At 36.4% G+C, this 23531-nt stretch overlaps 1 long non-coding RNA gene across 2 annotated transcripts in view; it reads right to left on the reverse strand.

The window, feature by feature from the left end:
* Positions 1-23531, reverse strand: part of LOC110348284 (uncharacterized) — a 210387-nt gene that overhangs the window by 141708 nt on the left and 45148 nt on the right. Inside the window, exon 2 of one of the 2 annotated variants that reach the window (XR_015441965.1) lies at positions 5398-5439. This is a non-coding gene — a long non-coding RNA (uncharacterized LOC110348284). Of the gene's footprint in view, positions 1-5397; positions 11178-23531 lie in introns of those variants that run through there. The other variant, XR_015441964.1, reaches the window with a different exon arrangement.

Raw genomic sequence — 23531 nt, forward strand, 5'->3', positions numbered from 1 at the left:
AAAAACTCTATTAAAATACTATTTAATTACTGAGTTTTTGGGTGCTTCAATCTTGCAGGTGAGATAAGTCCCAGCTTTGTACTTCCCTACTAGTCAAGGGTTATAATTGAGGCAGTGAAAAGGAAAAGAAAATAAATATATTCTAGCATAGTAACATGGCAAAATTTTTTCAAATTCTTTTCTTTCTACTCTCAGTCAAGAAATGTGAACACTCAGACCTTAATAAAAGAATATACCAGCAGAAATGTTGCCAGATTCAACCTTATTTAAAGTCTCAAAGACCCTAATATCCTACCCTGGTTCACATACTATCCAAAGGCTAGTAGTATCCATCTTAGTCATTCAGCATCACATACAGACTTCCCTGAGGATTAGAGACCTCAGATGGTTTGAATAAGTGTCAAAACTAGCTTTTAAAGTGGCATTTAAAATTCAGTAAAGTACAGTCCAGCAGATATTGTGGCTTAGAGTCCAGATATGATAGATATTTGAATAAAAAAGTCTGAAAACAGTTAACTTCTCTATAAGAAGCATATTCTTTCAAAGAACAAAACAATCAGAATGCAAAAGAATGGGGAAGATAATTAGTATTTAATAAGACTTGTTCTACTTCAGTGAAAAGATTACAGAAGCAAAGTTAATAAACCTAAAAGTAGGTTAATCTTCTATTTCATCCCTCAAGCCTGCCACTTTTAATATCTTTATTGCATCCCAAATGCTCTAAGAAGTAGAAAAATCCACCAATGAGATATGTCATGAATATTTGTTCAACTACATTCTGCAAGTACTTGAGCATTCCTCTTGCGAACACCAAGAATGCAGTAGTGAAAAAACAAACAACTGAAATCAGTTCTTCAATTTATTAAATAAAAAAATACTAGAAACCTTTCTATTTTCACACAGTGAAGAGATGTTAGGAAAACCTTACAAGAAATGAATCACAAACTTTTCTAAATCAGGAGCCTTGTATTATTAACTGTGGATCCACTGTTAACAGTTGGCAGTCAATCCTCAGTCAAATGTCACTTCTTATGCTCCTCAGCCTTCTGAATTATTGGCATGTCAATTTCTGTAGATGCAAAGCCTCAAGGTTCTTTTTGCAAAGGAGCAAGAGTTCTTGTTCAGGGAGCAGGGTCAGGAGAAGGTGTTTAACAATGGAGAGAAGTTGGAAAGAACAGAAGAGGAGCCTAGCGGCAATGTGGTCTCAACTGGAAGCAGATCCTCAGCCTGATCTTGTGAGCAGTGCTATGGTGTGAATTTCACCAAAGTGAGTCTCAGCTGGAGGGAAGGAGGTGGGCTTATAGATTTCACCAGCATTCTTTGGCCATGGCTACTCTGGCCTAGGGTACATGAGTTTTGAAGACTGGAGGATCAACTCCCATGTATCTCCACATAAGAGAGTGCCCATTTCCTAAGGACAACTGGAGGATGGATACAAGATCTCAGAAAAGAAAATCTAGGCAAGGCAACAATAGTCTGCTCTCTGGTTGAAAGGTCTGAATTTTCCAGGGAAAAATCTGTTTTACAATAGGTTTTATATTAGTCTTTTTCCTGTCATGGTTGTAACAAAACACCCAATATACACAACTCAAAGGAAGACAGGTTTATGATATCAAAAGCACAGGTAACAAAATCAAAAATAGACTAACGGGACTTTGAAAAGTTAATAGATACAATCAATATACCTTCTGTTAAAGAAATGGACTGAGAATTTGCTAATGATGCCTAAGCCTGCTTCAGCTAACCATGTTTGCTTCATCATCTTGCCCATTGTCATACATTCTCCAGTCCCAACATCCTTGGAACACCATTATTCAGTAAGTAATAGAGTCCTCCCCCAAACAGTTGAGCTAAACTCAACCTTTGAGATCATCTCTCCAACAGCTTTCAAGTATTCGTATGTAAGAGCTGTCATTCACCAGAAATCTTGTGGGAATCCAATGAATGGAGACTCATGTTCTTGGAGGGGGAAGGAAGTGTATCATTCTCTCATAGACTTAGGGAGCTCACATACAACTACAAAAGACACCTCCCCCAACTATTAGCACATATCTTAGATCAGGTTCCCTAGAAGCAAAGCCTGATGTGGGGTGGGTTTGCTGATGATGCATCAATGGAGTGATCTCAGAAGAAAGTTGCAATAAACAGGGAAGGAGAGAGTGATCTCAGGAGAAACTTGCAAGAGGCAGGGAGAAAACAGGCAAAGATGTGGGTTCAGATTAGAAAACAAACAAAAAAAATCACACACACTCAAAAACTCAGAATATAGTTGAACTTTGTCATTGTGTAATTTTGTCCCTGAGAGGTCAAGACACAACTGCCCAGTGGTGGGCAATAGCTTGAAGGCAGCTGGGTTCATGCCTATTCTAGGGCTATTTGTTGGATGTCTGTTCTAGGCTAGGTTCTGTATTAGTCACTTTCCTGTCATAATTGGAAGATAATACTTGACACCAACAACTTAAAGGAAGAAAGGTTTATTCAGCTCAAAGTTTTCAGTGGTTCAATCCAAAGTCATCTGGCTCCAAGGTAGGAATGGCACTGTGGAAGAAGATGGAGGACAGCTATGGAACCTATGGCAGCCAGGAAGCAGAGTAAGAGAGGAGGAGAAGGACAATAAAACACCTTTTCAAGTCATATCCCCAGTGACTCACTCCCAACCAAGCCCCTCCTCCTAAGAGCATATTCACCTATGAACTCATCAGTGCATGAATCCCTTGATGAGTACAGTGCCCCTATAATCTAATCACTTTGCAAAAGCCCCACCTCTGTATACATGAGAGTTTTGGGGAACATTGTAGATGTAAACCTAATAATTTCCCAAGAGTCCAGTCCTGAAAAGATTATTTTATAAGTGTTGTATTAAGGAAGAGCCCCTAGAAAAAATCTTTCAGGAAGTAAAGGAAACAGGTAGTACAGAAGGAGAAAAGGAGCAAGGAAATCATCTCAGTTGGTAACTGGCTTGAGGCTGATCCCATGGAGAAGCACAACAGTCACCACAGTTATGCTCCAAAATTGAGGCAAGGAGCCATGATTCCATACCCCAGTATGATCATTGGCTTGGAGCCTGTGTTCTAAGTTCTCAGTCACTTCCTGGATGTTCTCAGGCACTTTCTGGGTAAGGCCTCAGCCAGGTCTCTACATAGAAGCAGCTAGGAGCCATGAGACTTCACCATACCATACGTAGCAAGCACATAGGCTAGGCAGAGGAAAATGAGGAGGTACCAGTGACTTTTGCTGCCTCGAGGGCTCCATGTGGTTTCTGCCCCTTTTACGGGAATCTCAACATGAAAGAACCCAAACCCACAGAAGTGTATAGAGAACTTAGAGTACTGCTTGAAAAGGCGCAATCATAGCTTCCACGCACAGTTCCCATTTGGTCTTCTGCCCCCATCCACCCACCCCCAAAGTGTGAAATTTACAAAGACTTTTCCTAAAATATTCTTCCATTTATGTTATTGCTAAAGAAACCAACTTCTGATTCCACAAGGAAGTTGCCAAAAATATAGACAAACCTCTATGTTCATTGAGTAGATTCACAGCTTTGGTTAAAACTGTTACTTTCTAGACTATGTGGTGAATCCTAACTGGGAGAGCTTTTCATTCAGAAACCCTTGCCCACTACAGGAGCATCTTTCTTCAGCCTGCTCTGACACTGGGGGTGACATTCTGGATGTGTTACTATGGTTACCCAACTCTGGATAGTCAGTGTAAAATTTAAATAGCCACACAATTACCTATTTTCTAACATTTTTGATCCACTTGAGTCTTTTTTTTCTTTTTGCTCTTATAACCACTGAAATTCAATTAAATTTTTATGAAGTTTTAAGCATTTTTTTTTTATTTTTAGAAGAAAGGAGGCACCAAAGGTACCAGATGAAGGCAGAAGGCAGAAAGCATCTTGGTGCAAAAATGTCAACTAGAAAGCTAGAACTAGAAGTGTCCTTAAGATTTCAAATCATATGCATTCAAATTATTTTCTGAGGAGCCCTTGCATTCCTGAGAGGTATCTCTGGGCTGTTTCCAAAGCTATGGGGAAAGAGAGAGTACTGAGCACACACATATGCTCAAAACCACAAGAATTACTGTAGCACTGTCAATAAAGTTTTGGATCCAGCTCTGCTGATGATCTGCATTGTGTATGGTGTCTCAGTTCTTAGGATCTTCCCCAAGTCAACTAGCAAGTTTAGCAAACAACTTTATTGTGTGCAAGCATTGTACACTCTCAAAGCAAATTATTAAGAATAGACACTCTCCAAAAAAAAAAAAGAATTAGACATTCTCCAAAAGAGTAGGCAGAGCCAGAAATGGCAGCTGACCCCTATCTGGATTAGTTTTCTTTTTACATTTTTAGAACCTGGTTAGTGGTCAAGGGTGGCACTTATTGGGGCTTTACCCAATCATCAGTGAGACTTTAACTCTCTATCAGGAGGAACAGCATCTGGTCTTAAACAGGCTTGGACATAGTAAGTATGGTTGCCATCCTCTGCAAAGAGGATCAAAACCACAACACAAATTTATAACAATGAGGCCAATTGGGTGAACTTGGAGCCTGTTTGAGTCATCCTGGGGTTTGTTTCTTAGAGCTGTGCATGCATTGAACTCAGATTTATGAAACTGTGCATATGGGATATCTGGAAAGTGCTGATAAATCCTTCTCAGAAAATTGTGAAACCACAACCTCAGGAAGCTTAGACTACTGTCTCTTTGAGTTTTCCTCTTGCAACCTACCTACCATTCTCTTACCTACAGATATCTAGGTATCTAACCAATAAGCTCTATTTTAAAGAATTAATTTTACATGCTGTTTTATATTCCATAAAATAATTTTAGTAACTAGTTAAAGAAACAAATATTTGAAATTCAGAATTACATCTAGAGTGAATGCTGTCATATCACAATCCTAAGCATTCACCATTTCCATGCACATCACTTAACATAGCTTTGTGAAAGAGTCTATAGTTGCAGAAGACTGTTCTGCTTACCACACAGGCTAGGTGAACATGCTAGGCAAATAAAACCTCCCAGGAGCAGCTCATATCCAAAGAGAGTAGCTGTTTAAACCCAGTTCCCTTAACTCTCAGATAGGACATCTCAGGATCCACAGGCTTCCCCCATAGGCTTAAGCCCCAGCTGCCCATGCAACGACTTTCTTGTAGCTTCATTACTTGCTTTGCCTCACTTATTCTCCTTCTTTCCCTACTCAGGTTTCCTGTGTTCATTTGCATGAATTAAGTGATTCCTGGATCATTTTCTGGGATATTTCCCCTGTGGGCCCCCATCACTCACCTTTCTGTTCCATGCTCTTTCTTCTGTAACTTCAACATCCCCATTGTATTAACCATCTTTTCACTACTGGGACAAAATAATTGACATATGCAACAAAGAGGAAAGGCTTACTTGGGTTTACAGTTTCAGATGTCTCAGTCCACAGTTGGCCAGCTCCAAGACAGAATCATCATACAGCAACCATAAAGCAGAGGGAGAGAGAGAAAAAGAAGCTGAGAAGGGATATATCATTTAAAGATATGTCCCCAAATACTTCCTCCAACTATCCAGAACCTCCTCACAGCCTATTCAGCTATGAACTCATCAGTGGGTTAATCCATAGAGATATTAGTGCTTTCAATATCCCATCACTTCCCTAAGCCTCTGTTAATCTTATCAAGTTGATGATTAAGGTTAACTGTGACACTCAACCACTGGACACCTTACAATTTACTTTGACCGTAAGATGTTTCAGAAGTGATGTTGTACAGTTCTGAGCCTAAACTTCCAGGATCATTATTCTGTTGTAACTCTCACTCTAAGAGAACAAGCTTAAGTTAACCTATCAAAGCGTGAGAGACCATACTGTGGAGAGCCAAGGTGCCCCATACCAAAAGCCAGTCAATACTCTCAAGTAGAGCTGCCTATTTGAACGGAAAACAATTACAGAATCATAAAAAATCCTGTCTGAGAAGTGATAAATCTATCTGCTTCCAGTTCAAATCTTTAAATTTTGTATCATGAGTTAATTTAACAGCCATCTTATGATAGTAATTTATGGGATAATTTGTTATGCAGCATTACCTAACTAGTACAAATTATTTATTCTGAAAGAAACTTGGAAAAACATAGTTTATGTGCAATAGGCTTATGCTGTCTTCAGAACCATATCAAAGTACATTACTTTGCATTCCAAGCTCAGCTTATCCTTCTAAGTTTTACAGTTTCATATTCACTTCATAAAACCTTTGTGGACAGGCTATGAAAGTAGTCAGTGAGGCTTTCTCCATTTTGCAAGAAAGACTCTGCTTTGCATTGTGAAGTAATAATAACATAATAACTGCAACATTCATTGAAACTGTATGATGAAGGAGGTACTATTAAGAATTTTACAATTATTATTTCATTTAATTTTTATTTCAATTGTATGAGAAAATTGCTACTAAACAACACTAAGTTTAAAAATGAGAAAGCTGAGCCATGAATAATTTCTGTCATTTGCCCAAGGTGGCTCCAGAATCCATGGGCTTCCCTAACCACTGTCCCCTACTGTTATTTCCAAGTCAAACTTTGCCTGTCATTGCAAGGCCTAGGCCATCTTATAGTCTCTCAATGTGTTCCAACCAGCATGCAAAAGACCTTTGCATCTAGTGAAGTGTTTAACCCACTTGACAGCCTATAATCATTATTTTCCCTCATTCACATTTTACAGAAGTAAAAACTGAGGGTCAGTGAGGTCAAGTTTCTGGCTTAGTGTCACATATGTTACTAACAGAAACTGGATTCGAGCAAAGGTCATCAGGCTGTGCCACCACACACAATTATCTCTCATATAACCTGCTGAAATCAGAAGTAGGCTTTTGTGGCATCCCCAAGAAGAGTTAATTCTTCCTTCCTTTGTCCTTTCACATTTTGTTATGCAGATCACCATCCAAGTATTTGTTTTTGTGTTAAAACATAAATTTCTAACTATCAGTTTTCTCATGACAGAATGTGCTTTGCAATCTAGGGACCATATTTGAAGTTATAAAAAGTGTACATTCCAGTTGGGGAAAAGACTTGGCCATTGGCTTTGTCCAATGGGAAAATTCCCATATTTAAGGGTAAAGCACTATAACAGATGCTGGTGTATTACACATGTGACCTTCTCTGGCTGTTTCAACCACATTCCAGCTATAGGGCTGCTCTCAGCTCCAAGCTGCCCTCTTCCACAGAGTACAGACTCATCCAATAAGTACTGTAAGTGTCTACTCTATAGAAATCCCTGGGGATTCCCATCAGCCTATGAATGGTGGGTATCAAGGTTCAAAAACCCACTTGTGGTTGAGGTTGGGACAGCTCTGCAATGATATTTCTACTCTAGAGCTAGATTTCTATTCAATCAGGCTAAATTTAGTTTCCAAATCTGAGCCCATGATTTTCTTTGGCATTTTTTCCTTTCCTTCCCAGGTTTTCTCACCATTTTATAGCATTCTACTGAGAATCCTCACTTAATAAATCCAAGTGTACCCCCAGTTTAAATACTGCTTCTAAGGAATCCAAACTAAGACAAGAGCTTCATAAAGACAAGATACAGGGTATGAGGGTTCAGCTTAGAGGTAGAGTACTTGGCTACCATGCATAACACACTGTGAATTAAATCTCTAGATTGCAAAAAAGAAGAAGAGAAGGAGAAGGAGAAGGAGAAAGAGAAGAAATAGGACACAGTTTCATTAGGGACAACAGTGGCTGTTTGGGAAAGTAAGATAAATGTACTTTTTCCTAATTGATTATATGCAAAAGAAATAAATATCTACAAGTCGAGCAAAACCAAGTGCCTCATTTCTAACATCTAAGCCTTAAAGAATGTTTCCATGAAAAATTCAGTATTTGCTCTTACATAAGTGAGGATAATATTAGCTGCTGTAACAAATAAATATCAAAATACAATTAGTCTATGAGAGTGCCAATTCATTTCTCTTTTATGCACCAGTTGTATTTCCAGGGTGGTAGGGCATTAGACTGCAAACAAACTCAGAGATGTAGTATTCTCACATATTCTCACCATGATGAACATAGGGTAGTGTACATTTTTGCATAGTGAAGCCATGACACAGAAGCTGACTTGGAGCAATATGAGAAAGAGCACGTAGGAAGAACATCGGCTTACCAAAGGTTTTGTTACTTCAGTTTACACTTTTGTTTGGTAAAAGACAAAGTCACCACACCCAGCTGTGAGAGTACTACAATGCAGGTGGTCAGCTGAGGAGTATTGTATAAGGAAAAAAAAAAGAGAATGAACTTTAGAAAGAGTAAGAAAGATTCCACCGTTCTAGAGCAGAGGAGGTGAGCTGCGCAGGTGCCAGCAGTACACCCCACCCCACTCCCGTGGAAATGGGAAGACATGTAAACAAGTCTCAAAAAAAGACTTCCAGATCACCTACAGCAACCCCAAGGGGAAATGAGATGGAACAATCTGATACTTAACCACCTGGACTCCCTGAACTGGCAATAAAAGAGGATCTGGAAAAAACGAAATCAGAAATAATTTCTCAGATAACAGCAAAGATTGTGCCCATAGTGCAAGACATGTTTAATAAATCTAGAGAGGACACAGATTAAAAAATAGAGGAGCGGAGGAACATGATGGAATCCCAACATAGGAAACAAATGGAATCCATAAAACAGATGCAAACAGATTTCCAGGAGATTAAAAATTCCTTTGAAAGTCTATGCAGCAGAATGAACCAATGTGAGGACAGAATTTCAAATATAGAAGATAAGGTTGCAATTAGTGGCCAACAAAAGAAAAAATTGCTTTAAAATTGTAAGGGACCATGAGAAAGTAATCCAGCAGCTGCTAGATGATGCAAAGAAGAATAACATAAGACTGATCAGAGTCAATGAAGAGACAGGAGAGAGTGCAGATGACATAAAAAAAAAACTGTTCACAGAAGTGATGGCAGAAAACTTTCCAAGCAGAAGAAAAGAACTTGACATACAGATAAGTGAGGCATATAGGACTCCAAATAGCCTTGATCAAAAAAAAAAAATCTGCACATAGGCATATAATAGTTAGGATTCCAGAAACCCACCGAAGAACGAAATTCTACTAGCAGTGAGAGAAAAGAAACGAATCACATACAAAGGAAAGCCCATCAGAATCACAGCAGACTTCTCAATGCACACCCTCAAGGCAAGAAGAGCTCGGAGTGATGTATTTCAAGCCCTCAAGGAAAACAGCCTCCATCGTAGATTGATGTACCCTGCAAAACTGTCTTTCAAAATTGATGGAGAAATAAGATACTTTCATGATAAAGAGAACTTTAGGAACTTCATGAATACGAAACCAGCACTCCAAAATATTTTAGTCAATATCCTAGGAAAAGACAATGAGGATCACAACCCCAGGAAGCCCAGCAGAATGAATCCGTTGGGCGAGACAAATTAAATGCAAAGGAGAAGAATCCAAAAAAAAGAAAAAGTCATGACAAGGCTTTTACAACTTTTAACTTCATCTCCCTAATGAGTGTATAATTTAATCTTGTTATTGTACTGATTAGTATTTTTCTGATTCTAGTATAGCAAACCTTTCCTTGTGCTGTACTGGCTATTTGTCATCTTCTTGTGTCTACTTTTTAATTGGGTTGTCTATTAATGAGCTGTAAGAGTTCTTCATATATTCTGGTCATAGGTTATATACATTGTAAATATGGTCTGTTTAAGGACTACTTTTCATTTTCTTAGCAATGTCATTTAAAGTTCTAAATTTTGACAGAATCTCATTTATCCATTTTTTTATTTTATACATCATGTTTTTTGTATCCTAGGAAGTTCTTGCCTCCCCTAAATTCATAAACATTTTCCCTTATAATTTCTTCTTAAAGTTTTATACTTTTAGTCTTTCATATTTAGGTTCATAGATCCTTTCAAGTTATTTTTATGTATAGAAATAAATGGTTGAGGTTAATTTTTTATATATGGATAACAGGTGTTCTAGTGCCAATTGCTGAAAACATTATCTTCTCCTCGGCTCTTGAATTGAGTTTATATTCTATAAATTGTTAATGTTAAATAATCTTTCAAAACTCAGTGGACCATATATGTCTGGTTCTATTTATAGATACCCTGTTTTATTCCAGTGATCTATATGTCTTTCTTTACACCAACACTGCCTTGATTACTCTAGCTTTAGAGGAGGTCTCAAAATTAGGTACTAAATGTCTTCCAACACTGCTTTTTTCTTTTTCTTTTTACTTTTCTAGGTCCTTTGTAGTCCTACATAACTTTTAAATTTCAATATCCAATTCTTCATTTATAGCAAATATACATAGACCTGAATTTTTATATATACCATGTGTTTTCTAATCCTGCTAAATTCAAATACAAGTTCTAGGGGCTCCTAGAGATTTCTTAGTATTTTCTCTGTAGATGATCATTTCATCTACATATAAAGATTTTGCTTCTACCTTGCCAATCCTATCCTAATTGTGTCATTTTATTGCCAGACTATTTTGGTTTGGGCCTATGTTTCAAAGTTTAATAGACAGGTGAAGAGTAGGCATATCTGTCCTTGTTTCCCATCTTAGGAAGAAAGCATTGTATCTTCTCCATTCATATAAGGTGCTTTTGCTGAAGTATGAAGTACATGTCTTATCTGTTGAGAAGTTTCTGTTCTACTTCTAGTCTCCTGATAGCTTTTACCATGAACAGCTGTAGAATTTAGCTTGATACTTTTTCTCCTACTAGTGACAGGATCATATGGCTTTTTCCTTTCTTCTGTTTAAATGATGACTTTTGGGGGTGGATCTTCCAATGCTGAACCAACACTGCCATTCCTATAATAAAACCACTTTCTACATACTGCCAGATCTGACTTCTAATAGTTTGTTTTGTTAAACAAATTTCTATGTTCATACTTTTTTCTTCTATTATCTTTATCCAGTTTTAGGATTAGCACAATATTGATTTTCTAAAATGAGGGAAGAAGTGTTCCTTTTTTTTCTGCTTTAAATGTTTGATATAATTTATCAGTTAAAATGTGTATGAGCCTGTTGTTGTCATATAGGTAGGTTTTCAAGCTAGGAATATACTTTCTTTAATAGGTGCTATTCAAATTTTATATTTCCTCCAGAGTTAGTTTCATTAATTTTTCTTCCAAGGTACTTCTTAGAAGTTGTCAAATTTATTTCAAAAAAGATTTTTGTAATATGCTCTCTATATCCTTTTAAACTCTGTAAAATCTGTGGTAATGTCTCCTAGATCTTGATATTGTAATTTTAAAAATGTATAATTGATATTGTGTAATAGGAAGTAAAGGTCTAAAGGAGCAGGGGAAGTGGGAGGGGTAGGGGAAAGGAAAGAAGGGAAAAGAAAAAACATGAGAAAAGGAAAAAAATGGAAACAAAGTCTTTGCAAATAGGCAAGGGTGGAAGTGGTGAAGAGAGGGCAGGGGAAGGGGAAAAAATAAGAACCAAGATACTCATGTAATGCTACAAGATCCCAATGATGTATGTAACTGTATTTTATACCTAAAATGTACCAATAAACTTAATGGGGAAAAAATTTTTTTAAAAAGACTCAGAAATTCCTGAAATAATCCTTATCATTAGTTTTGCACCAGCTGTCTTTATTATCTAGTATTCACTACAAAGAAAATGAAGACAACTTTTAAAATTAACTGCACAGACTATCTTTTGGTGTTAATTTCAAAGTTTGTAAAAACCTCCTTTAGAAGATTTTTTTTGTCCTCCTCAATGTGCCTATTGTTAAAAAAAATAGTGTTAACTTGTAAACAGTCCCTGATATTAACTGTTAAGTTGTTAATGAATTTAAGTGGGGTTTTATTTCTTCCAACTTCTGTACAGTATCAGGTCTGCTAAAAAGAAATTTTCTTGAAGATAGAGCTATTCTATATTTATTCTAGCCAATATTACAGCACATAAACTCCATACAGCTATTGGACACTTGAAATGGGGCTAAAATATGACTGACAAAATGAAATTTAAATTGTATTTAATATTAATTTAAATTTAAAGAGCACTAGGTGGCTAGTGGCTATCATATCGAACAGAGCAATTTTATACAGTAAGTCTGGTAAAGAAATAGTTGTTCATTCACTTGTCTCCCAGTAACTGCTCATTCCAAATTTGTACCAATTTTTTCTCTGACAGCTTTTGACCCAAACAGAAGGAAAAACTTTGTTTCTACATCATGAATTAGCTTTGCCACGATCTTTCAGTAGCTTACAAAGTTTCTGGCATATAATATGATACTAATAAATATTTACTTAATAAATAATGAATTAATGGGAGGTTCTCTATCCAGTCAAGTTTGGTCAACTATATATTATTTGACGTAGTCCAAAATATTTTGCAATGCAAGTAACGAACAGTGAAATAATAATTCATATAAATTATGCATCAATCTGATTTATTTGTTTGAATGGCAAATTATTGACCCAAATACACTGTGTCTACCACATCTTCTAGCTAGACATTACCAATGGCACATATAGACCCTATATTCTAAATGAATTTCTCACATTCCAGATATTTTGCATTTCTATCACATATGCAACCCAAAATTATCCAGTTAACAGCTGCATACAACTTTATAAAACTGCAATGTAGTCAAGTACCAGAATTCATAAACACATTTGCCATCTGGAGTCAAGATGACTGTAATTTAACCAGATCTGGATTAATCAGAATTTAAACTCAGTTAACTAATGGAACAAATACAACGAGTCATGATTTCATAAATAAGATCCAAGTCAGTCTTAGGGCTATCAGCATATGTATGCTTAGCTCTACTTCTTTCTGAACTGGGGTCTCCAGTGTTCTGCATGAGTCTGACATATTTGCTAAAGATCATCAATTGAGTTGTCCTTGTTAAGAGAGGTTGATTCAGAAATAAATTCCTAGTTTCATAGGTGAATGCCAAGAGGTCTTTTCCATAATCCAAATTAATAGGGCTTTGCACAGAAAATATATATTTACAGATATGATTAAAAACACATTTGCACACCACTTTTGAGCTTTCCTAGACCCAGCATAGAAGTAAAGGAAGACTACTAATCAGAGAGCTACCCTACAGTTCTCACCACAGTGGACATGCATAAAGTGGAGAAAAAGATGGGGAGGAACAGATAAATAGTAATAATGTACAAAGGATGAGACCTGAATGGTATCAAGTTGTTCTTCCATATTTGGAGGTAGAAAACAATTTCCACCTAAAGGGTCTCAGACGTTTTGGTAACAGTAAGGTCAGGTGTTTGTCCTGCTTGAAGAAAGGCTCATTAGATCATCATGCTTTAAGGACCCAACTCAGTGTAGTACTTGGTCTTCTTGAAAAGGGTCAGGCATTTGAATACTGCCCCACCAAGACAGCAGTAATCCATCTATCCTCTAAAATAATGTGGCAAAACCCAATCACACTCTTCACTTACAATTTTGCATTTGTGCCTAAATTCTAACTATTATACCCTAGTAAACTTGAATTAGTTGTATATATATATATTTTTTGGTACCAGGGATTGAACTCGGGACCTTGCGCTTGTGAGGCAGGCGCCGGAACCACTGAGCTAAACCCCCGGCCCATAGTCATATATATTTTGAAGGCTATCACACTTCAACTAACTTCAGGTAGAGTCTACTGACCACAGAAAGAAATGCTTGTTAAAAAAGGATTAATTCTTCAGGAAAGTCCATGTCCCAAAAGATTTATGTAGAAACCTACAAAATAAGGTGAAATTAATGTTCTGACAACTTTTCCAACTCCACAATTGGTTAGTGAATAAAGTAAGCCTTACACATTGCCTACAACTCAAAAGTAAATTCCAATCTCTATTTGATAAAAGGATATAGTGTTCATTATATATATTTTGGCAGGGCCATATAAGAATAACACACATGCATACACATGCACAAGCAACCACACACATCTATCTATAAGAGAAACGGACAGAATAAGGACCTATGGATATTTGCCTCTTTGTAGAAACAGTGATACATTTTAAAATGTCAGAATTAACTTTCATACATAATCAGAGTCCATTAGCAAAGAGTAGGAGATCAAAACCCAAAGATGAAGAGAAAATCTTGAAAGAAGCAAAGAAAAACACCTAATCACATACAAAGGACCCTCAATAAGATTAATAGCTGATTTCTTATCAGAAACCATAGAGCCAGAAGACTCTATTCCAAATGGAATATCTTCAAAGTGATAAAAACCTATTATTAATTATAAAGTCTATACAAACAAAAACAAAAAATTCATCAAAAATGAAGGAAAGCTAGGTATCAAGTACCTGTAGCCTCTGCTACTTGTGAGGCTGAGGAAGAAAGAACTTTTGAGGCCACAAGTTCAAGACCAATCTGGGCAACATAATAAGATCTAGTCTAAAAAAATGTTTTCAAAATTTAAATTACAGGAAAATTAAGATATTCCCAGATGAAACAAAGCCAATATATCCCTAGTAGTCCTGACCTACAATAAATAAATAAGAGCAAATATTTGTATGCTATTGATATGTAGTTGGATTATGAAATCAATCTAGCTATATCATTATAAATTCTGTTTCCAATCATAATCTCCAAGACAATTATTTATAAAATAATTAAAAATCATACAGTAAAAAAATAAGAGGAATTAAATTTGTATCCTATAAGAGATCTCTTTAACATGGAAGTCAGTAATTTAGGAATGTTACAAAGAAATAAGAAAAATAGAAAACAAACAGCAAATTATCAGATGTAAATCTTACCTTACCAGTAATTTACAGTTACATGGTATAAAATGATAGTTTGGTCAATGATAGATTTATACACTACAGTGGTCCTATGATATTATATTGCCTAATGACATCATGGCCATCTTAGTTTTTGTAAGTATACTGCAATTTCCACAACAATTAAATCATCTAATGACAATTTTTTAGAATGTATCCTATAGTTAAATGATACATGACTGTATTTGATAAGTAACTAATATTTAGAATGTATAACGAGCTTCCGCAACTCGAAATAACCCAATTATAAAATGGGTAACAAGTTCATTGTTGTTTTATGGTAGTAAAATATATATACTAAAATTTACCATTTTAACCAGTTTTAAGGGTTAATTCAGGGGCAATAACTACATTCACAATCCTATATGGTCCTTAGCACTCATTCCTAAAATGTTTTCATCACCCAGAACAGAAATTTTGTACCCAGTAAATAATACATTTGCTTCTCCTCTCTCCATAGCCTCTGATAATTTCTATTATACCTTCTATCTCTATGAACTTGCCTCTTCTAGGTATCTCATAAAAGTTGAATCAAACAATATTTTTCCTTCTTTATCTGGGTTATTTCACGTAGCATAATATTCTCAAGTTTCACCCATGTTGTAGCATGTGCTCAGAATTGCATTCCTGGTAAGGCTGAATTATTATTAACATTTTGCTGATCCATTCATCTGTTGGTAGATATTTTGGTTGTTTTCAGCTTTAGGCTATTGTGAGTATTGCTGCTATGAACACTTGTGTATAAACATTTGTTTGGCTTCTTTATGTCAACTGTTTTGAGTATATACACAGGCAAAAAATTGCTGGATCATATGATAACTCTTTGCCTACTTTTCTTTTTGGTGATACTGGAGATTGAACCCAGAGCCTTCACACTGAGCTACATCCCCATCTCTACACACACACATACATACATGCACACACACATACACACACACACACTAAATATATATACATATATATACATATATATACATATATATACATATATATACACATATATATACATATATATGTATATATATATGTATATATATATAGAGAGAGAGAGAGAGAGACTGGGATTACAGGTATGCACTACCTTCCCTGGCTTGTGTTTACCTTTTTTGAGGAATGTAGGCAAAGGAATTGAATTGACATATCTCCAAAGAAAATACACATATCCAATAAGCAAATAAAATCCAACATCATTAGTCATTAGGAAAATACAAATTACCCACACAATCAGATGCCATTATACAACTACTAGGATGCCCTTAGGAAAAGAAATCCAGCAACATGTAGTTATGGGGAGAAGGTAGAAGCAACTGATCTATCTTCCACTGTTGATAAGAATGTGAAATGATAAAGTCACTTTGGAAGCAATTTTCTATTTCTTATAAAGTCAAACATATTCTTGCTAAGTCAGCCAGAAATCCTACTCTTAGGTATTTACCAAAAGTAGTACAAGGATGTCCATACAAAGACCTATTCAAGGATATTGACAGCAGCTTTACTCAAAAGACAATATCAAAAATAACCCAAGTCATTCCCTCGGGAATAGATTCATACTGTGATGCATCAATGCAATTAAATACTATTGAGCAATAAAAAGGAAAGCATTACCGATAACATCCATCAACAGAAGGAAATCTCAAACACATCAAGCTAAGTAAAAGAAGCCACACATAGAACACTGCACACTTCCTTGTTTTCTTTACATGATATCTGGAAATAACAAAAGTAAAGAGATAAAATAGAAAGTGATCATAGGAGGTAGGGTTGATTGTACAGAGGTAGAGACTCTGAGGGCTGGAAATATTCTGTATGGCGAACATGATGGACATCATACTATTACATATCTGCCAAAACTCCAGGAACTGTACTCCTATAAAATATGAATTTTACTACATGTAAATTATTCCTTAATCCACCTGGCAAAGGAAATATGATCCAAAAAGTTAATATGCATGGTTTTATCCATGCATTACATGTTCTTATTTTCTGCTATGTTTTCTCTCCAACAACAACAAACAGCTGAGGTGGAGAGAGCAGTGGTTCTCAGATACTATAATTGAGCTCTTCTTGAAATCTCATTTCAGGAAAAATGAGCCCAAATAAATGACGCACTGGCAAGTTGGCGGCACCAAGAAGAGACAAAGCAGACAAAATGAAATCACATGATTCCATTTGTTGAAATTTACGAAGTAATTTATTTATAACTATTACAGCTGTGTAAATAGCCATAATGGGACTTACAATAGTCTTATGCAAACTGCTCTTTGTTCATCCAGTTTCCTCCTGCAGAATGTGGCTGGGTGGAGTCAGATGTTCACAGGAAGCATGATAGAACACAGACCTTCAGGAAGAGACTCAGCTAACACCAAAACATTGCTGGTTAAACTCCAAAGCTAAGCCCAGTTTCCAGTGGAATCTACAACTGAAGACACATTTAACTAACAAAACTGGAGCTGCTTATTGCATAGAAGCCTCTTTGCAATTGTCAATATTTCTAATCAGTGTTTCATATTATGGGGGAAAAAGAAGATTTAAAAATGTGAACTGTTCGGTGCTTTCAGCATACAGTATTTTATTCAACCTATAATAGAGATTTACAGGCCCCATTTAGTACAATAATAAACAGATTATCCCTAAATCAAGGATCAGCTGTTTGAGTTAAACAGATAACATCTGGTGCAGATCTTACAGAGCAGCAGACCTGATTGGAGGTTATACTCACCCTCCTTCCCTTCTTTGTTCCTTATGTTGCCTGCCCCATTGTTCCTGTATTTCAATGCCAGGCAACATCCTCCTCACTGAATAGGGAGAGAGAACAGGAAAAAGAGGAAAGTCCTCACAGGAAACCACCACTGAAGAGCAGAATCCACTGCAACCACTGTCTACTTTATAACCACCTTTTACTTTAGCTCTGTTGACCATCTGTGAACAAAGAGAAGGAAGAGTGTGGGGGGTATGTGCTACCTAATAGTTGAAAGTTCACTCAGTACTCAGATTGCCTCAAGTTAGTAGAAGCAATGTCCTGTTTGAACTATAATCTACTGCCCCCATATCTGAAAAGCTACAACCGTCTTATAATAAAATATATAAGAACTACATGACTCAGATCTTATGCTCTCCTAATTATCAATTTCAAGTAAAGATTAAATTTGGGAGGAAATAAAATATTGCTGACATAATATTTGTGTTATTTCTACCATAACCATTCATACTTGGGTCATTTCACTTATTTAATCATTGATTTATTCATTGAATAAATATAAAGCTGTATGTAGCTCAGTGAGAAGGCCCTGAGTTCAATCCCCAGTACAGAAAAAATAAATAGGCAAATTCTACTTAACACTCTCAGAAAAAATGAGGAAGCAAATATACAAATGAAATCATTATAGAGTATGTTAAGAAAATGAAAAAAATAGATGACGAGGTAAAAAAGATTACTGCAAAAGACCTACAGGGAATTGAGTTCCGGAGATTGCCTCCCTCTCCCACAATTGCTTATACCAGAAATTTATTGGTGTGATGTGGCTTTACAGCTGAAAGGAAGTCCAGAAACCATCATATTAGTAAAATGGCCCTTCATTTTGCATATTCTAACAGCAGGTTTAAACCAGGCTACTCTAGGCTACATGAAAAGGTTTGAATGGGCACCTGTTTCCAGGGCACAGTGGAAAATCCAAATAGCAACAGAAGTCATTGGGATCCCTTGCTATGGTTCTTTGTGACACCTGCTTTCCCCCCAGGCACAAATCTCTGTCACATCTCTCAGCCAGGGCCAAGGATTTAGCTCAGTGGTGGTGCGCCTGACTGGCAAGTGAAAGGTCCTGAGTTCGATCCCTGGTCCAAAAAAAAATATCTCAGCCAACTCTGAGACATTTGGTTTTGGAGTTGTTCTCACTCTTGTTTCAGAACACTTTCAGAGAAGTTTTCAGAATACAAGTACAAGGCCTTGTAAAACCACCTCCATTCTAGAGTCTCACAGGTGGACAAAAGATGTAACATGCATGACTACATTTATTAACACTGACATAAGACCTCACAGGACCTCAATGGACCTTAATGGCACTACTGTCTTTTATTATATTTTCATATTTTTAAGAGTAGGAATAATTTATTGAGAGAAAGATAGCTTCTGCCTTTTATTCTTACAATTACTTTCCAATTACCCAAAAAGAATCAGGCCTTGAGAAGCTTCATGGGCTATCCAAGTTCATATATTTGGTTCTAAATGGCAAAGCCATAGCTTAATTACAATTGTCCTGGCTTTGTTAGGGCTGAGGGGGATCCTAGGATATAAGACTCTCCGTACTAAGATCAGGACCAATCGAAGCAAGTGAGATGGGAGCCCTCTTACCCCTCTATGTAATGCACTGTCTAGTAAGCTTGCCATCAAAGGCAGCTAGAGCAGGACTTTGGGGTTTTCTCTTCCCCAGTGACAGGGTGATGGTGGTGTAGGGGAACAGTAATGAGCTACTAGCCCCTTACCGTTTCCATCAGCTGTTCTAAGTGCACATGCGGCCACACTTTGAAATACAAACCAGGGGATGATAAATTTTTTAATATAGCAGAGCAGCTTCCAAGTTCTCCTGTACCACCCACTCTTCAGTAATTTCTAGGCCCATTTTTTGCTTAATAGGAGCATTAGTTAGAGAAGTGAAACGGAGCTATTTTTAAAGTTTCGCTCACATTTCGTCAGGGTATTTGGCAATGCACCGTCATGCTGAGTTAATCATCGCCGTGGGTGTCCTGGGAATGACAGTGAGCAATTTAATGAAAACTTTATAGTCAGTAACATTACTCCCACCCACGATGCGACAGGGAGAGGTGCGAGGAAAAGTCAAACAGCTCCTCCCTGTCACTCGAGCTTGAGGGAAACGCAACCCCGACAAACATCAAATTGTGAGGAAAACTAGTAAGTTTCTTTGTAACAGTTTTCCTGGAATTATGCAAAGAAGTGAGAATAAGAACTAGGGAAAACATTCCAGACAAATATCACTGAATTGTGTTGTAAGATTTTTAAGATGTATATAATTTTTTAAATAAGCAAGAAAAATTGTGATTGTTTTAAGAGGGAGGTGCATGTGTTGAATATTTTGCTGTATGATAAATACTTCTCTCAAAATTTTACTATATCAAGTGCTCATGATGCTACATTAAGTCATCACAACATCTGTATGCTTAAGGTACTTTGTCATTTTACCCATTTTACAGTGGGAGGTGAAGTGGTTAGAAAACAGGAGCAGAGACCCACTTAATATCAGGATCTGGGTTTAGAACGGGGCAGTCTGGCTCAGGACTCCACGTGCCTCCTCACCCAACTGCTCTTCATCCTTGTGCAGCCAAGGAATTTCTGTCTCACACTTGGACTAAATTCTCCAGTGTCATCAGAAGAGGTTGAGCCTGAAAATCTGAGATCTGAAATACTCAAAAATCAGAAATTTTTGACCCTATAAGTGGGAAAACTGGACACAAAATATTGTATAAAATTGCCTGCAGGATATGTGTCTAAAGTTTACAGAAACATAAATTTCATGCTTAGACTTAGGTCCTATCCCCAAGATATCTCATTATGTATATGCCAGTAATGCTAATATTTTTTTAAAAATCCTATCCAAAACTTTTGCACCCAAGCATTTTGGATAAGATATTCAACCTGTATAAAAATTAAAAAAAAACAAAAACTGAGCAGGACAATACGTTGCCTATAAGAGCAGATTGAAAGAATAGTTCTCTGAAAGGAGGGTGAAAATTTAATCTCCTCAATGTCTAGTGACAGTAGAATTAATCACAGAGGGGCCTGTTCAAGCCTTATTGTTTGTATTTCATTAAAAATTTTGAGGTATTTTCTTAGGATATATACACATGATTTCTCCATTAAATAGTAGCAAAGTGACCAAGCTTGCCACATGCACTTTCTTCATTTTATTAAAATACCGAGAATATATACAGGCTAAAGAAAATTACAAATATCTGCAGCAACAATGCAAACATAGGTTAAGAGAAGAACAGGCACCAGATGGGAGGGGGATTTCTAATAATGACATGGAAAGGAGACAGAGTGAAGGACTCTATTCTTACATTGTGCAAGACTTGTTCTATGCATGGAACAAACTGAAAACAGATCTGAGAAAACAGAAAAATACTGATCTATGGTTTCTTTTTGTATTATATCCTGGACAAAGAACATTCTTAGAGCTAATAAAGCATCCCCTGAGCCACTCTGAAGATTCTCCCTTCAATTTTGGCCCTGTCTGTATCTTGTTCCTGCATCCCTAGGCAACCCCAGCTCCTAGGCAGGGTGGCAGAAGGAAGAGTGAGAGGGTTAGTGACAGCCAGCATCTTGAGATGTTTAGTTACATGACGATAAGCCTTGCAACAAAGCCACACAGAAAGAGTGAAAGAGGACCTGAAGGGCAAGCCATATTGGGTGTGAGGGTGGAGGGAAGGAAGGAGCAAGAGGCAGTGTATGACTGAAGCCAGAAGGGAAGGGAAGATACAGGCACTCAATTCACATTTTAAAAAATTTCTTATGGATTTTATAATCCAAAATCAAACCAAACTCTGTATAAAAAATATCCAAAACTGCGCAAGTGCAAGGATCCGGGTTCAATCCCCCAGTACCAAAAGAAAAAAAAAAATCTCAAAACACTATTGTAGCCTTGGACTATTTCTTAGTGTTTATGACTCTTGGCTGTTTAGTCACATGGCCTGTATTCCACAGGGATTAGACAAATGTAACCTCCCATACACACTCTCCCACACTCACCACAACCCTCTTGCATATTCATCCTCCCCTGGGCTGCACGCTTAGGGAACCAGGTGGAGAGAGATTCTGTAGGTGCTGCAGACTGGGTTGTGGCTCTGCAGTGCTGGGTCAAATCATTTTTGCTCCTGGAGTTTGGTGCTAGCAATGGTAGAATTCTTCTGGTTCCTTAGCTCCCCTGCATCAATTCACGTTTTAATTGGTAAACACTTCAACTCCTCATTCAAGGCAATAAATCTGATAATACTAACATAAGCTTTTTCTTCTCTTTAACATATAGGAAATAAAAAATTTCATATATTTTCTACAATCTACAATATGATTTATAGTATACATAACCATTTCTTTCTATGGAAGGAAGCAAGTACTAATACACAGGACACAGGTAAACTAAGTACAATTACTGAAGGGAAAGATCAAAATAGATTCAAGACTGGCTAACATAGAATTTAAAAATAAATGAAAATGGAAAATTCAATTCATTTAAAGTAGAAGGTCATTATAGTCAATACAGAAAATCAAGACATTGTTTATCTGAATCAAGTTAAAGAGCTTTTCCTGAACAAAAAGAAAGAGCAACAAACCTAAAAATATAGGAAAAAATGAAAAACAGAAAACAGAGTCAAGAGAAGAACAATAGAGAACAGAAAATAGAACATCATCACAAATGCCATAATCACAAATACAACGGAAGAATTTTTATGAACTAAAACAAACCCTAAATTTTTATACATAAGAAAAATCATTCTTGAGTTCCAGAAAAAATAAAAAGACTCTATATTGGCAACAACCCTGGAGGTTTACTTTCTAGAATAAAGAATTAAAAAAAATAACTGGAGAATTTAGGCTGGGCAAAGTCAATAAGTAAAATGATTCAGGTTTGTATTACACATCTCTACAATATTTCATGCATCAAATAAATAAAACACTATATGTTTTGAATTGCAAAAGCTTGTGATTTTTCTATTCCACACTTACAAATACATTATTAAGGCATTAAATTATCAGGGAGGTATTTTCAGGTATGTATGATTCAGAAAATATAACACACGTGACCCCTTCTCCAAAATATTACTATGAAAACATGAATTCAAGTGAATTCCATGCCAAGATTCAAACACAATAAGTACAATGAATGTTTAAATAATTTAATACATTAATTAAATAAAGATTATGTGAATGCTATTTCAAAATTGAATGTGCTAGTTAAATAATTCCCAAAGATGAAAGTTTTGTGGTCAAAAAGATTTTATTTAGCAGTAATCTTGCTCTTTAATAATTTTCAGTCTATATTTTGGGTGGAGGTGAGGAAAACGAGATTTGTGTCCCATTCCTGTCTCTTCAGGGAGATAAAGGAGAGTCAATAGTACTGTACTTGCTTCCTCTTTGATAAGAAGAAATTCATTTGATAAGGTAAAAGTTATCCTAAAGTATAATTTTAAATAATGGATCTGTTTCTAACCCCTGAATCTCAGTATAAATAAAATACATTTTATATACATAAGGAAAAAGACAGTCAATGAAAAACATAGAAAGTCTTCCGGGCCAATATAACAAGTTTACACAGCAGAATGAGCTAATATGAGGACATAATTTCAGATATAGAAGATAAGATTGCAGTTAGTGACCAGGAAAAGAAAAATTTCTTTAAAATAGTAAGAGACCATGAGAAATTGATCCAGCAGATGCTACATGAAACAAAGAAGAATAACATAAGACTGATCAGAGTCAATGAAGAAACAGGAGAGAGTGCAGATGAAAACAAACAAACGAAAAACTGTTCACAGAAGTGACAGCAGAAAACTTCCCAAGCAGGGGAAAAGAACTTGACATACAGATAAGTGAGGCATATAGGGCTCCAACTAGCCTTGATCAAAAAAAACTCTACACATAAGCATATAATTGTTAAGATTCCAGAATTCCAACAGAAGAACAAAATTCTACAAGCAGTTAGAGAAAAGAAACAAATCGTATACAAAAGAAAGCCCATCAGAATCACAGCAGACTTCTCAATGCAAA

Source organism: Heterocephalus glaber, unplaced genomic scaffold (genome assembly GCF_053883595.1).
Source record: "Heterocephalus glaber isolate CG9 unplaced genomic scaffold, H.glaber_assembly_v1.0 deba00001532, whole genome shotgun sequence".
NCBI lineage: Eukaryota > Metazoa > Chordata > Mammalia > Rodentia > Bathyergidae > Heterocephalus > Heterocephalus glaber.